The sequence below is a fragment of the Trichechus manatus genome, unplaced genomic scaffold, assembly GCF_000243295.1.
Source record: "Trichechus manatus latirostris isolate Lorelei unplaced genomic scaffold, TriManLat1.0 scaffold00091, whole genome shotgun sequence".
Taxonomy (NCBI): domain Eukaryota; kingdom Metazoa; phylum Chordata; class Mammalia; order Sirenia; family Trichechidae; genus Trichechus; species Trichechus manatus.
Genome location: NW_004444027.1, coordinates 10,545,626 through 10,557,737, shown reverse-complemented (window position 1 = coordinate 10,557,737; position 12,112 = coordinate 10,545,626). Strand labels below are relative to the sequence as shown.

At 42.9% G+C, this 12,112-nt stretch overlaps 1 pseudogene; it reads left to right on the top strand.

Moving 5' to 3' along the window:
• The first annotated feature begins 940 nt into the window (after positions 1-940).
• LOC101347018 (60S ribosomal protein L32 pseudogene) overlaps positions 941-12,112 on the top strand; it is a 29,164-nt pseudogene continuing 17,992 nt past the window's right edge.

Genomic DNA, 12,112 nt, shown 5'->3' with positions numbered 1-12,112 from the left:
AAAGAATAGTGAGAATAGCAGCACAACCTGAAGAATGTAATCGATGTCACTGAAGTGTACATGGAGAAACTTTCACAATGGTGTAAATTTGGCTATGTATATTTTCACCAAAAAAAAGGTCCTCAAGATTGAGAAGAGAGAGTGTTGACATGTCGTGGGGTTGTTAACCAATGTCATAAAACAATATGTGTACTGACTGTTTAATGAGAAACTATTCGTTCTGTAAACCTTCATCTAAAGTACAATAAAAAGTTTTAAAAAATACACTGAGAAGGATAAGGTGGTCACTAACCTCAAGATGGTCAGAGAGCATTTGAAGATATGGTCCCATAAATAATCACAACACACTCTGACAGATATTATAATTGTTCATGAGGCGATATACAGCCTCTCCTACTACACAAGTAGGTTCTGAGGTCAAGGTGGAGGTGAGATGTGGGGTACCTTGCAAATCTGGTCTGCTTTCAGTGGAAGCGTAAAGCAAATTATAGGAAAACTAGTCTATGGAGACAGCCAGATGGAAAGAAAGCAGAAAGTATCACATCTACCAATTCTGAGCTCCCACTTAGCCCAGTCTCTACACAAGTCATATATTTAAAAAAAAAAAAAAGTGCAATCAACTGCCAAATGATACAGAGGAATCCCAATCCCGTGTCTCTCAAGTTGCACTAAAGAGGTGCAGATCTTGAACCATAGCAACCTTGTCCAAAAGCCAGTTTTTCCACCTTTCAATGTTAACATATGCAGAAGTAGCTCAGACTTAGTACCTCAAACTTTAAACTCCTTTACTTAGCCCAAACAACAGAGAACTTTCTCTTGGCCTTCATTCCCAGTTTAACTTAACCTTCCTGACTCTTCCCATTTTTTCTCACTACCCAATTTCCAATTTTGCATCTCAAAACCACCAAAATCCAGACTGACAAAAACTGGTCTTACTAGGATGGGTGAGTGGAGGTAAGAAAGGAAAGGAGATAGGGAACATTCTTGGGTTAACAATTGTATCTATAGTATCCTTCTGGGAACAAGTTAGTGTTCTCCTTTACCCACAATAAAGATGAGGTCATACTGAAGTAGTGTGGGCCTTAAATCCAATGACTCATGTCTTTCTAAGAAGGCCATGTGATGGGTCTGGGACCTGAGAGGAACAATCAGATCATGGAACCACAACTCTACACAACAGAACAGGGCCATGTTGTCTCTCCTGAGATCATTATGATTTCAACCATCACTGAGATTGTGTCAGGCTATGAGAAAGAAGTTTATTAGAAAGCTAGCTACTCCCTACCGTTGGATGCTCAGAATTCCAGCGTAAGAGTAGAAGCCTCCTAAGTTTCCCCAGACAAGCCTTTGGCAGGGAGCTACACATCTCACAATAATGCTAGGCACATGATCACAATCTGACATCCCATCCGAGAAGACTGGCCTGAATGTGGCATGGCTGGTGGGCCACAAGCAGAGCCCAAGTTTCAGGCCTGGCCTGTTGGAAAGTACAGTCAGCCACAACAGGACAGAGGCTTCCCTGCTTCCTTTCCCCTCCAGAGTTACCACAGAGCAGAGAGCAGAAGTGAGCTCTACCTAGGTCTGTGGGGCATAAACTTTACAGGTCCAGATGTGGTCTGACACCTACAAAACCCAGCAGCAGTCTCCATTGTTCAGGTCTTCTCCACAAGCCACCAGCAGAGAGGTTTTGACTCTATAAAACATGAAGTAGTTTTAAATCAACGTGTTGGAACAACAGTGTCTTCTACATATATTGGTGGTTTGGTTTGGGGATGTAAAGTGCTTTTTTCTTCAAATAACAAAAAATTCAAGTTCATCTTACAGAGCCCAGGCATCTGTAAGATCTAAGACTTCTAAGGAGAAGAGCAACTACACCATCACAGAGCTGGTAGGGGTGGCAGTTCCTTACCCTCCCTCCGAAAATTAACCAGTAACCAGTTGCCACGGAGTTGATTCCAGTTCATGGCAGCTCCATGTGTGTCAGAGTAGAACTGTGCTCCATAGTGTTTTCAATGGCTGACTGAATCTGTGGTATTTTTCTAAGAACCAGTTACTGTTCTCAGACCTTTCTTCCAAGGTGTCTCTGGGTGGACTTCAACCACCAACCTTTAGTTAGCAGTCAAACCTTTAACCATTTACACTAGCTAGGGACTCCCTCCAAAATTTACCACCAAATGCAGCACATTTCATAAGCAGCACTACCCCTAGCAATTAGCAGGCAATGCTGATGGCCACATACCGAAGTAGCAGTGATTTGACTCTTTCAGATCTCAGGTTGCCTCTGAGTCATGACGTCTTAAATCAGACCAGATCCGGTGCCAGTGGGGAATACGGGGAGGAATTGACTATGAGTTTCAGTGTTCACAAGGATCCCTGGCCCTTTCAGTTATATTCTTTAAAATTGGAGTAGGTTACTCCACTAATATCTAGTCAACTAAGAGGCCTGATATTCTAAAATATTTCACAGCCTAAAGTGTAAGTGTAGAAAATAACTCTCAGAGTAGTTTAGAAATTTTCCCAAGACCACACCACCAGTAAATAGCTGGTATAGCCCGTCCATCTCTGTCTCCTGGTCTGTAAAATTAATCACTTGGGCTCTCCTAGGTCCCTGCTATCCCTAAACAGGAAGAAGCTAATCTGAAGTTCCAGGAAGTGGGGTCAGATTTAAAAAGCATGAATTGCGAGCTCTCAAGTAAGATCATAAGGCACAGACACCTAAACTCATAGACTGAGATTTTGAAAAGACCTTACAGTTTAAACTGAGTCCAAAAAATTCCTTTCACGGTATCCAGGGCAGGTAATTTCCAGCTTCTGCTTAAATCTCTCCATAAGCTCAGTACCTTAATTCTCCTCAGGTTTGTGGGCTAGACAAGAGTCCAGAAGAAAGAGAAGTAGAAAAAAACTGACTCTTCCATTAATTGACCTGGGGTTAGGTCATCACCAAAACTAAAACAAATCAAATCAGTTGCCTTTCAGTGGTTCCTGACTCATGGCAACCCCATATGTGCAGAGTAGAATTGCACCATAGGGTTTTCAATGGCTGTGATCTTTTGAAAGTAGATTGACAGGCCTTTCTTCCAAAACACCTCTGGGTGGATTGAACTGCCAACTTTTCAGTACCACTTGTACCACCCAGGGACCCCATAGACCATACCCAGAGGGATAAACAACTGGCCCAAGGTCTTTGAGCTACCTCTGGAAGAGCTTCCCCTTGCCCTGACCCCTGGATGCCTGGCCTGCTACAGCCAGAGTCTTGACAGGTATGAAAAATATCTTGATGGCCCTCAATGAGCCTGGAGAAAGGCAAGCAAGAATATGAATTTCCTCGTGTTCCAAGGACTACCCATAGCATTGCTGGTTCTATAAACCAAAATTTCTTTGACTGACGAAAGGCATTTATTAGATTTGACAGAACATCCCTTGAGAATATCCAAATCCTCTTTTACTCTCCATCTTTATTCACAAGCCCCTACCATCTACAGCTAGCCTCCTGCCACTGGGCAATATTCTTTATAGAATATGACCCCATACACACCAGAAATAAATACATTAGCTCTCTGACTTTGCAAGCAAATATCTTGGGAGGTTATTCACTATAACCCAATTGCTTTTGGGGAAATTGGTCAAATCAACTTTCTGAAGTTCTATTCGCTAGGTTAATTTTACTCCAAATCCTGAGGACCATGAACTAGACCCATGATAACCCAAATATAAGAGTCCCTCAGGAGATGTACCTGATTGTCTGAACACACCTGTGGTTTTGTTTCTCCTTGCTCCATTCTGTACGGAATCAGAGGAACCTAAATTTCCTTTCAGTTCTTTAATTTCCTGCTACAAGTTTAGATGCCTTAGTCATTCTGTAAAACAGCAAGAGGTTACTTTCAGCCCAAAGTCGTTTTATTTTGCTCTCTGTGTCCTTCAAAGGAAGATGGAAAATAATTCAATGCTACAAACCTTAACTGAGGGAGAACATCTTGTTTCCCCTTCACATCTATAAACGAAGGCCTGCTCAGGTGAGTGCTTAAAGCCTTCTTGCTCCAGGAATGAAGATTCTCCTCTTTTTCTCTCTCTGTCCTTCCTCTCTTGGTCCACTCTCTCCAAAGTGAAGCAGAATCTTTGGAGAATACAAAGGTAATTATTAATAAATACTGGGTTTTGACGGCCCTGGGTTAGTTAAAGGGAATGCTTGCCCTAGAGCTGATCTTCTGGGGGTAGCATTGTCATACCCTGTCTTTCTGCCGCAGCCCATGGCGAGTTCCCTAAGGACAAAGGTTGCTTCTCCTCCATCTTTGCATAGCTGATGTCCTGTCTGTGCCTGCAGGACACATGATATACGACTCAAGAAATATCTGCTGACAGGATGCATCAGAGGCAGTGGCAACAGTTCAAGCAGCAAGGAACTCATAGTGCTCCCAGTGACCCCTGGATGCCTGGCTTGGGGGAACAGGAGCTTGTGATGCCATCCAGGACCAAGCACAACCTGCTCATTAGTTAAAAGTGGACCTTGGGGTCATATAGCCTGGATTTAAATCCTGGCCCTTCCTGAGCCACTCATTAGCTGAGTGAACTTGACAGTTTAGTTAATCTCTCTCAGCCTCAATTTTATCTTCTCTAAAATGAGTATAATAAGAGAAATTACTGCATAAGATTGTTGAGAGGCTTGAGTGAGCTAAAAAGTGCTTAGCATGGAGCTTGCATACATATTAAGAACTCAGTAAGTATTAACCTATAGGTAAGCACTCAGTCCACCATTGTCTGTCATTTTGTCATACTGTGGTGGTTTACATGCTGTTATGAGGCTGGAATCTCGGCCACTGGGACTTCAAATAACTGCGGAGTCACCCACAGTGAGCAGGTTTCAGTGGAACTTCCAGACTAAGACAGACTAGGAAGAAAGGCCTGGTGATCTACTTCTGAAAATTAGTCAATAAAAACCCTATAGATCACCATACAATATTGTCTGATATAGCGCTGGAAGATGAGCCCCCTAGGTTGGAAGGCACTCAAAATACACAGTGACCACAGCAATGGACTCAAGCATACCAACGATCATGAAGATGATACAAAACTGGGCAACATTTCATTCTGTTGTACATAGGGTAGTTATGAGTAGGAGCCAACTCAATGGCAACTAACAGCAAGCACTCAGTATGTAGTAGTTATTATTATTGCTGTTGTTGTTGCTGCTGCTGCTATTGCTGTTATTGTTGGAACTAACATGTTGCCTTCTGATTCTTGCCAAATGCTCTTCTCACTTCACCACATCAGTGGATCAAGGGCCAGGATGGTACCTCCAGAAGCCCCCTAGACTCCGATTCATACTCTATCCCTGGAGTTACTGGAGAGGAGAGTTTTGTGTTCCAGCTGCTGGGGAGATAGTTCTGAGGAGATGACTCCCATAGACAGCAGCATGTCTCCTTGAGCCATGGATGTACCCCTCCCTCAGCACCCTCCCATCCTGCCTTCAAGGAAGCCACAAGGTTCACAAACAAGTCTCTGGCTTGAGAGCCTGGGAGCTGGGTTTTCCCCACCCATCCACTGACCATCTCTATGACCCTGGGCACATCACTTCAACTCTCTGCAAAATGAAGAGGTAGGACTGGATGTGCCATGATTCTCCCAACTGACTACCATGTCTTAAAAACAGCCTGGAGACAGTCCAGACAGCACTACTTCATGACTAGCTTAGAGGCACCACAGGTACATACAGTGCCCTGGGCCAGTGTCCTATCAAGGGGAGAGAGGAAGTAGGAGCAGTCTCCCCTGGGGGCAGGCAATAAGGGGGTACGCTTATTGGGGGTACGCTGTAGAGAATTTAAAAACAATCTTAAGATCAACTAAAAGTCAGTCTACTTTATATTATCACACATGCCAGTATCTAAACAATTTCAGTGATAAAATACCCTGGGGGTAAGAAGGGAAGACAACTCCCACTGTCCCACTGACCTCACTTTGATACAACCATCACCCTAGATACTCAATCTCTCGTCTCTTGTGCTTGTTGTTGTGTGCTCTGGAGTCAATTCTGACTCATAGCAACCCTATAGGACAGAGTAGAATTGCCCCCATAAGGTTTCCAAAGCTGTACTTTATGGGAGCAAAGCGCCAGATCTTTTCTCCTGCAGAGGGGCTGGTGGGTTCAAATTGCTGACCTTTCGGTTAGCAGCCAAGGTCTTAACCACTGCGCAACCAGAGGTCCTTCCCTGCTGTACTCTACATTGTGTTAAAGCACAGTGTCCTTAGCATAATATCTCAGGCCTGCTTGTCCAGCACAGAGAAAGTAGGATCCTCATCTCACTAGTTGCAGATTCCAAAATTCTGTTACTGTAGCCTGGAATCAAATCCATTTTGTGAGAATCACATCATTGACTAATAATATGAATTTTCTGTCTACAAAAGCCACTAATTCTTTTTCTCAGATGCTGTAATTAATCTTTATCATCCTAAAATGGATACTTACAGCATTGATTTTTTTCTTTTTAATCTAAGGACACAATCTTGCACTTATTCCAGTTTGACTTCATTTTGTTACATTTGGCCTCCTTGCCAACTGATGACAAAAGACCCAGGGTGGCACAAATGGCTTGCCCTTGACTACTAACCTACATGTTGGTGGTTCAAATCCACCCAGTGATACCATATAAGAAAGGCCTGGTGATCTGTTTCTGTAAAGATTACAACCAAGAGAACACTATGGAACTGTTCTACTCTGTAATACATGGGGTTGCCATGAGTCAAAATCAACCAGACAACAACAGGTTTAGTTTCTTGGTTTTGCCAACCCACTGAGATCTTCCAGGATCCAGATTCTGCCATCCTATGACTTGTCAAGAAACTCATTGTGGAGGTAGGCAAGCTGGGCAATACCACAGCAGACCCACTGTCTCCCCCCAGGATTATCCTTATTGCCAGGAGAGGGAGGCTCCAAGCGAGGCTTAGGGAACACCTGTACCCCCAGACTCCTGGAATCCTTGGTTTTGGTGGTGTGTGTGAGTTCAGAGCCAATAATAAATAAATTACAAAGCCGGTGATGTAGGTGTTTGGGACCTTCCATTCTTTGCTACCTGCCTCTTTCTATTTTATCAGAGCACCTGCTGCCACACTCTCAGCAAAGTTCATTAAAAAGTGTCCAAAGAGAGTTGATTCCAAGAAGGAAATCTCAGTTTTGGAGGTCAGCAAACTTTTTGTTTTTAAGGGTCAGATAGTAAATATTTTAGGCTTTGCAAGCCACACAGTCTCTGTCACAACTCAACTTTACCACTGTAGACTGAAAGCAGCCCCCCAAGATCTCTGAGCAACTGTCTCAAAAAAAGATTTCATGGTTGGAGTAGACGAAATGTAAAATACTTGAAAAATTCCAGTAAATTAGCTTAGCATTTGTTCAATGGTGCTACTAAAGACAGAGTGAATTGTCTCAATGAGATAGTGGCGTTACAATTGAATGCCATCACTTTCGCATACGTGAGCAGGAGAAATTATAAAGCTACCAGACTCTTACCCTTCTGCTCCCACGACAGTCTCCCAAAATAGGGGGAGATCTGGCTCAGCTCAACTATACCAGAGACAAAAAAAAAGAAAACTTTTGTGTGAATGAACCCATACAAGCAGAGGCCTGAAGCCAGGTGGTCGTATCTGAATGTCATGTAATGGTTTTGAGTATAGAACAAAGACATAGTAGAATAACCCTCTTCCTGGTCTCTAGATTTATTAGTCCTAAAGTGATTTTACCAAAGCACAACTGGCTAAATCTTTCTAAGGCTTGAAGTGACTCAATTTCCTATAATGTTTATACATAAATTTCAGGCACATCTTAGTCCTTAAAGTGACATCTTTGCTTTTTAACACTTTAAAGAGTTCTTTTGCAGCAGATTTGTCCAACGCTCTCTGTCATTTGATTTCTTGACTGCTGCTTCCGTGGTTGTTGATTGTCCATCCAGGTAAAATGAAATCCTTGACTTCAATCTTTTCCCCATTTATCATGATGTTGCTTATTGGTCCAGTTGTGAAGATTTTTGTTTCCTTTATGCTGAGGTGTAATCCATACTGAAGGCTGTGGTCTTTGATCTTCATCTGTAAGTGCTTCAAGTCCTCCTCACTTTCAGCAAGCAAGGTTGTGTCATCTGCATATTGCAGGTTGTTAATGAATCTTCCTCCAATCCTGGTGCTTCATTCTTCATATAGTACGGCTTCTCGGATTATTTGCTCAGCGTACAGATTGAATAAGCATGGTGAAAGGATACAACCTTGATGCATAATTTTTCTGATTTTCAACCACTCAGTATCCCCTTGATCTGTTCAAACGACTGCCACTTTGTCTTAGAGCTACAGAGTGCCTTGCATATTTGACCCAGTGAAGCCAGTGGCTGGGCCAGGAGAACAAAGCAGGGAGCTGAGGTCAGAGGGACGAAAGGTAGCAGGCCAAGTAAGGTCTTATAGGTCATTGTAAGGACTTTGGCTTATACTCTGGTGGGGACCAGTTACAGAGTTTTGAGCACAAAAGTGATATGATCTGACATGTCTTTAAAGGGTTACTCTGGTTTTTTTGTTGAGAATATACTGTAAGCGGTAAATAGTAAACACAGATTTACCTGTTAAGAGATTATAGCATAATTCAGACAATCAGACAAGAAGCCCAATGTTAAGAATACAAATATCCTAACTGTACCACCTCATTGATACATAATAATAATAAATAGTATATTTCTCAGAAAACTTATTCTACCTAAGTCAAAACCTAGGGAACCAGGAATATCACTCCTGGAGCCAATGAACTGAGGCAAATTGGGACCAATTTGTTCATGTTGTTGTTGTTGGGAAACATTGAGTCAGTTCTCACTCATAGGGAACCCATGTGACAGAGTAAAACTGCCCCATAGGGTTTTCTTTTTTAATTGTACTTCAGATGAAGGTTTACAGACCAAATTAGTTTCTCATTAAACAATTAATACACATATTGTTTTGTGACATTGGTTGCCAACGCCATGACATGTCAACACTCTCCCCTTCTCAAGCTTGGAGTTCCCCATTACCAGCTGTCCTGTCCCCTCCTGTCTTCTAGTCCTGGCCCCTGGGCTGGTGTGCCCCATTTACTCTTGTTTTATGGGCCTGTCTGATCTTTGGCTGAAGGGTGAATCTCAGGAGTGACTTCATTACTGAGCTATAAGGGTGTCCGGGGGCCATACTCTCTGGGTTTCTCCAGTCTCTGTCAAGCCAGTAAATCTGGTCTTTTCTTGTGAGTTAGAATTTTGGTCTACATTTTTCTTCAACTCTGTCGAGGACCCTCTATTGTAATTCCTGTCAGAGCAGTCGGTGGTGGTAGCAAGGCACCATTAAGTTGTGCTGGACTCAGGCTAATGGAGGCTGTCGTAGTTATGGTCCATTAGTCCTTTGGACTACTCTTTCCTTTGTGTCTTCGGTTTTCTTCATTCTCCCTTGCTCCAGATGGGGTGGGAGCAGTAGAGTATCTTAGGTGGCTGCTCACAAGCTTTTAAGATCCCAACACAGGATTTTCTTGGCTGTATTTTTACAAAAGCAGATTGCCAGGCCTTTCTCCCATGGAGCTGCTGGGTGGGTTAGAACAACCAACCTTTCAATCAGCAGAGCACTTAACTGTTTGCACTATCAAAGCTCTAGCAATTTGTTCATAGAGTCTCTTAATTTTGATAAAACCATTTTGTTTGATATTATAAAAGGCTAATATAAGATGAAACACTACTAAACTTGAAAATTACACAAAACCAATAAGTAGAATGCACTGCACACATCAGTGGTCAAGTTGATACTTATAAGTGGTGGTCTATGAATTGTTAAAGTAAAAGGTAGCCTCATATGGCAAATTTAAATTTCTTATTCTTATTAAAATAAATGAATCTGTTCTTGACGTATTTGACACCATGAAATCAAATTGTTACAAAACAAATGGCCATCAAAACAAATTTGCCTGCTCAAATTAAACAATATGTTATGGAGGTTCTGGCAAAATGGCGCTCTAGGCAGAAGCACCACGCTGTCCCTCCACAGCAAAGATCCGAAAAACTAAGCTGAACAGAGAATACAACAATCCTGAAACCCTAAAACATCAAATGAAGGGATAAAGAACTCAGCCAAGCACCAAATGGAGTGAGAAAACTGACAGAGAACGGGGAGTGAGGAGAGATTCATGCAGAGGTCCCCTACCAGCTAACGCAATGCGGATCAGCCATTTTGGACTCCTATCAGAGACCAGCAAACAGGGGGTACGAGAAAGCAGCCTCACGGAGCATCCAGCGGGAGACCAAAAAAACAGTAAATTGCGATATACGCTTTCCCACCCCCCACCATTCTTCACCCCGACTCGGCCTCGTCTGCTTCCTGCGGCCACAATCTCTTGACCGGGAAACACCGGCTGCTTGGATTCCACACACCCGAATGGGCTGGCTCTCTGACTGTTATTTGTTGGCTGCTGGTGTTGCTTTATTCCCCCTCCTTTCACTCAAATACATGGCTCCATGTGCCATCTTTGCTTCTTCCTGAGGGGATGCAGAGCTCCAGTAATTTGTGATATATGCTTTCCCACTCCCTACTCTTGTTCACCCACACTTGGCCCCCTATGCTTCCCGCGAACACAGTCTCTTGTCGGAGAAACACCAGCTGCTTGGATTACACCAGCCCGCACTAGCTGGCTCTCTGAGTGCCATTTGTTGGCTGCTAGTGTTGCTTTTTTTTTTTTTTTTGCTTCTTTTGATTTCTTCCTTACCTCTCGCCACCTCCCCCTCTTTTGCTCAAATACCTGGCTCCGTATGCCAAATTTGCTTCTTCCTGAGGGGCCATGGAGCTCCATTCGGGTGTGGAGCTGCTGCCCGGTCTGGGCTGCTGTCCCGGTGGGATCCCAGGGATTTGGTTTATTGTTTGTTTTGAATTGTTTGTTTTTTTTCTTTTCCTTTTCTTGAGTTGGGAGTCCTTTCTGGCCAGGCAGAGCTGCATTACAAGGAGACTTCCCACTTGGCTTGCACAGACATGCAGAAGTATCCCTGAGGGAATTTCTTTTTTCATTGGTTTTTTTTTTCTGTTTTTTGGGAGGCCTTTCTTATTCTTTTCTTTTTTTAATTTCTTTTGTTTTATTTTCCCTCTTTTTCCCTTTTTGTCTTTCTTCATTACTCAGTTTCTCATCTCGTTATATCTTCCTTCTCTTTCTGTTCCCTGAACACCTGGCATTGTATACCTCTACGCCTTCAAGCCAGGCTATACTGCAACACCCGAGAGCGACTTCCCCAGACCTCATAGCTGCACCAGTGGGATCCCTGGGAACTTTGTGGTTCTTTAGCCTTTCCGATTTTAATTTATTCATTCTTTTCTTTTCTTCTTTTTCCCCTTTCTGTTTTTCTCCATTTCATAGTCTCTCATCTCTCCACTCCAACAGCAAGCTCCCCTAACATTCTTTTTTGTTTGTTGGTATGTTTTTGTCTCCTGTTCCTCTCTCCTCTCTCCCATATCCATATTAGCTCCACACATAACAGTCTTCCTGCTGCATACTGCCTACCTGCACCGTGCACTTGACATCACTCCACCAAGCAGCACAGGAACGGCCTACTGGAACCTGCCCTGGACTGATTACCAACCTTCTCTGGTGGCTGTAGTAAGTGCCACAAACAACCCGTCCAGGTAACCCGTCTTCAGCTAGACTTGCCCTGCCGTACCATATCTGAGTGACTGACCCTGCCAGTTGGAGAAGGAGGCGAAAAGTATTGTGCCCACAGATGAGCAAACGACAAAGAACACACAGTCCACCTGCACAGACATAGTCAAATTTAAAAAAAAAAAAGGACAAAACAAACAAATCTACAATCAATAAATGAGAAAAATAACTACTGAATGCCCAGAAGACAGCAGACAATATCAAAACATTTACAAAAACAGGACAGGATGGTTCCAGTAGGTGACCAAAATTAAACACCAGATGACTCTCCAATGGAAGAAAATGCACTAGAACTACGTGATGAGGAATTCAAATCTCTAATACTCACAATTCTTCAAGAGCTGAGGCAAAAAGCTGACAAACATGAGGAAAAAATAGACAAATTCATGGAAAATACAGACAAAAAATTGGAAGAATTCAGGAAAATAATGCAGGAAC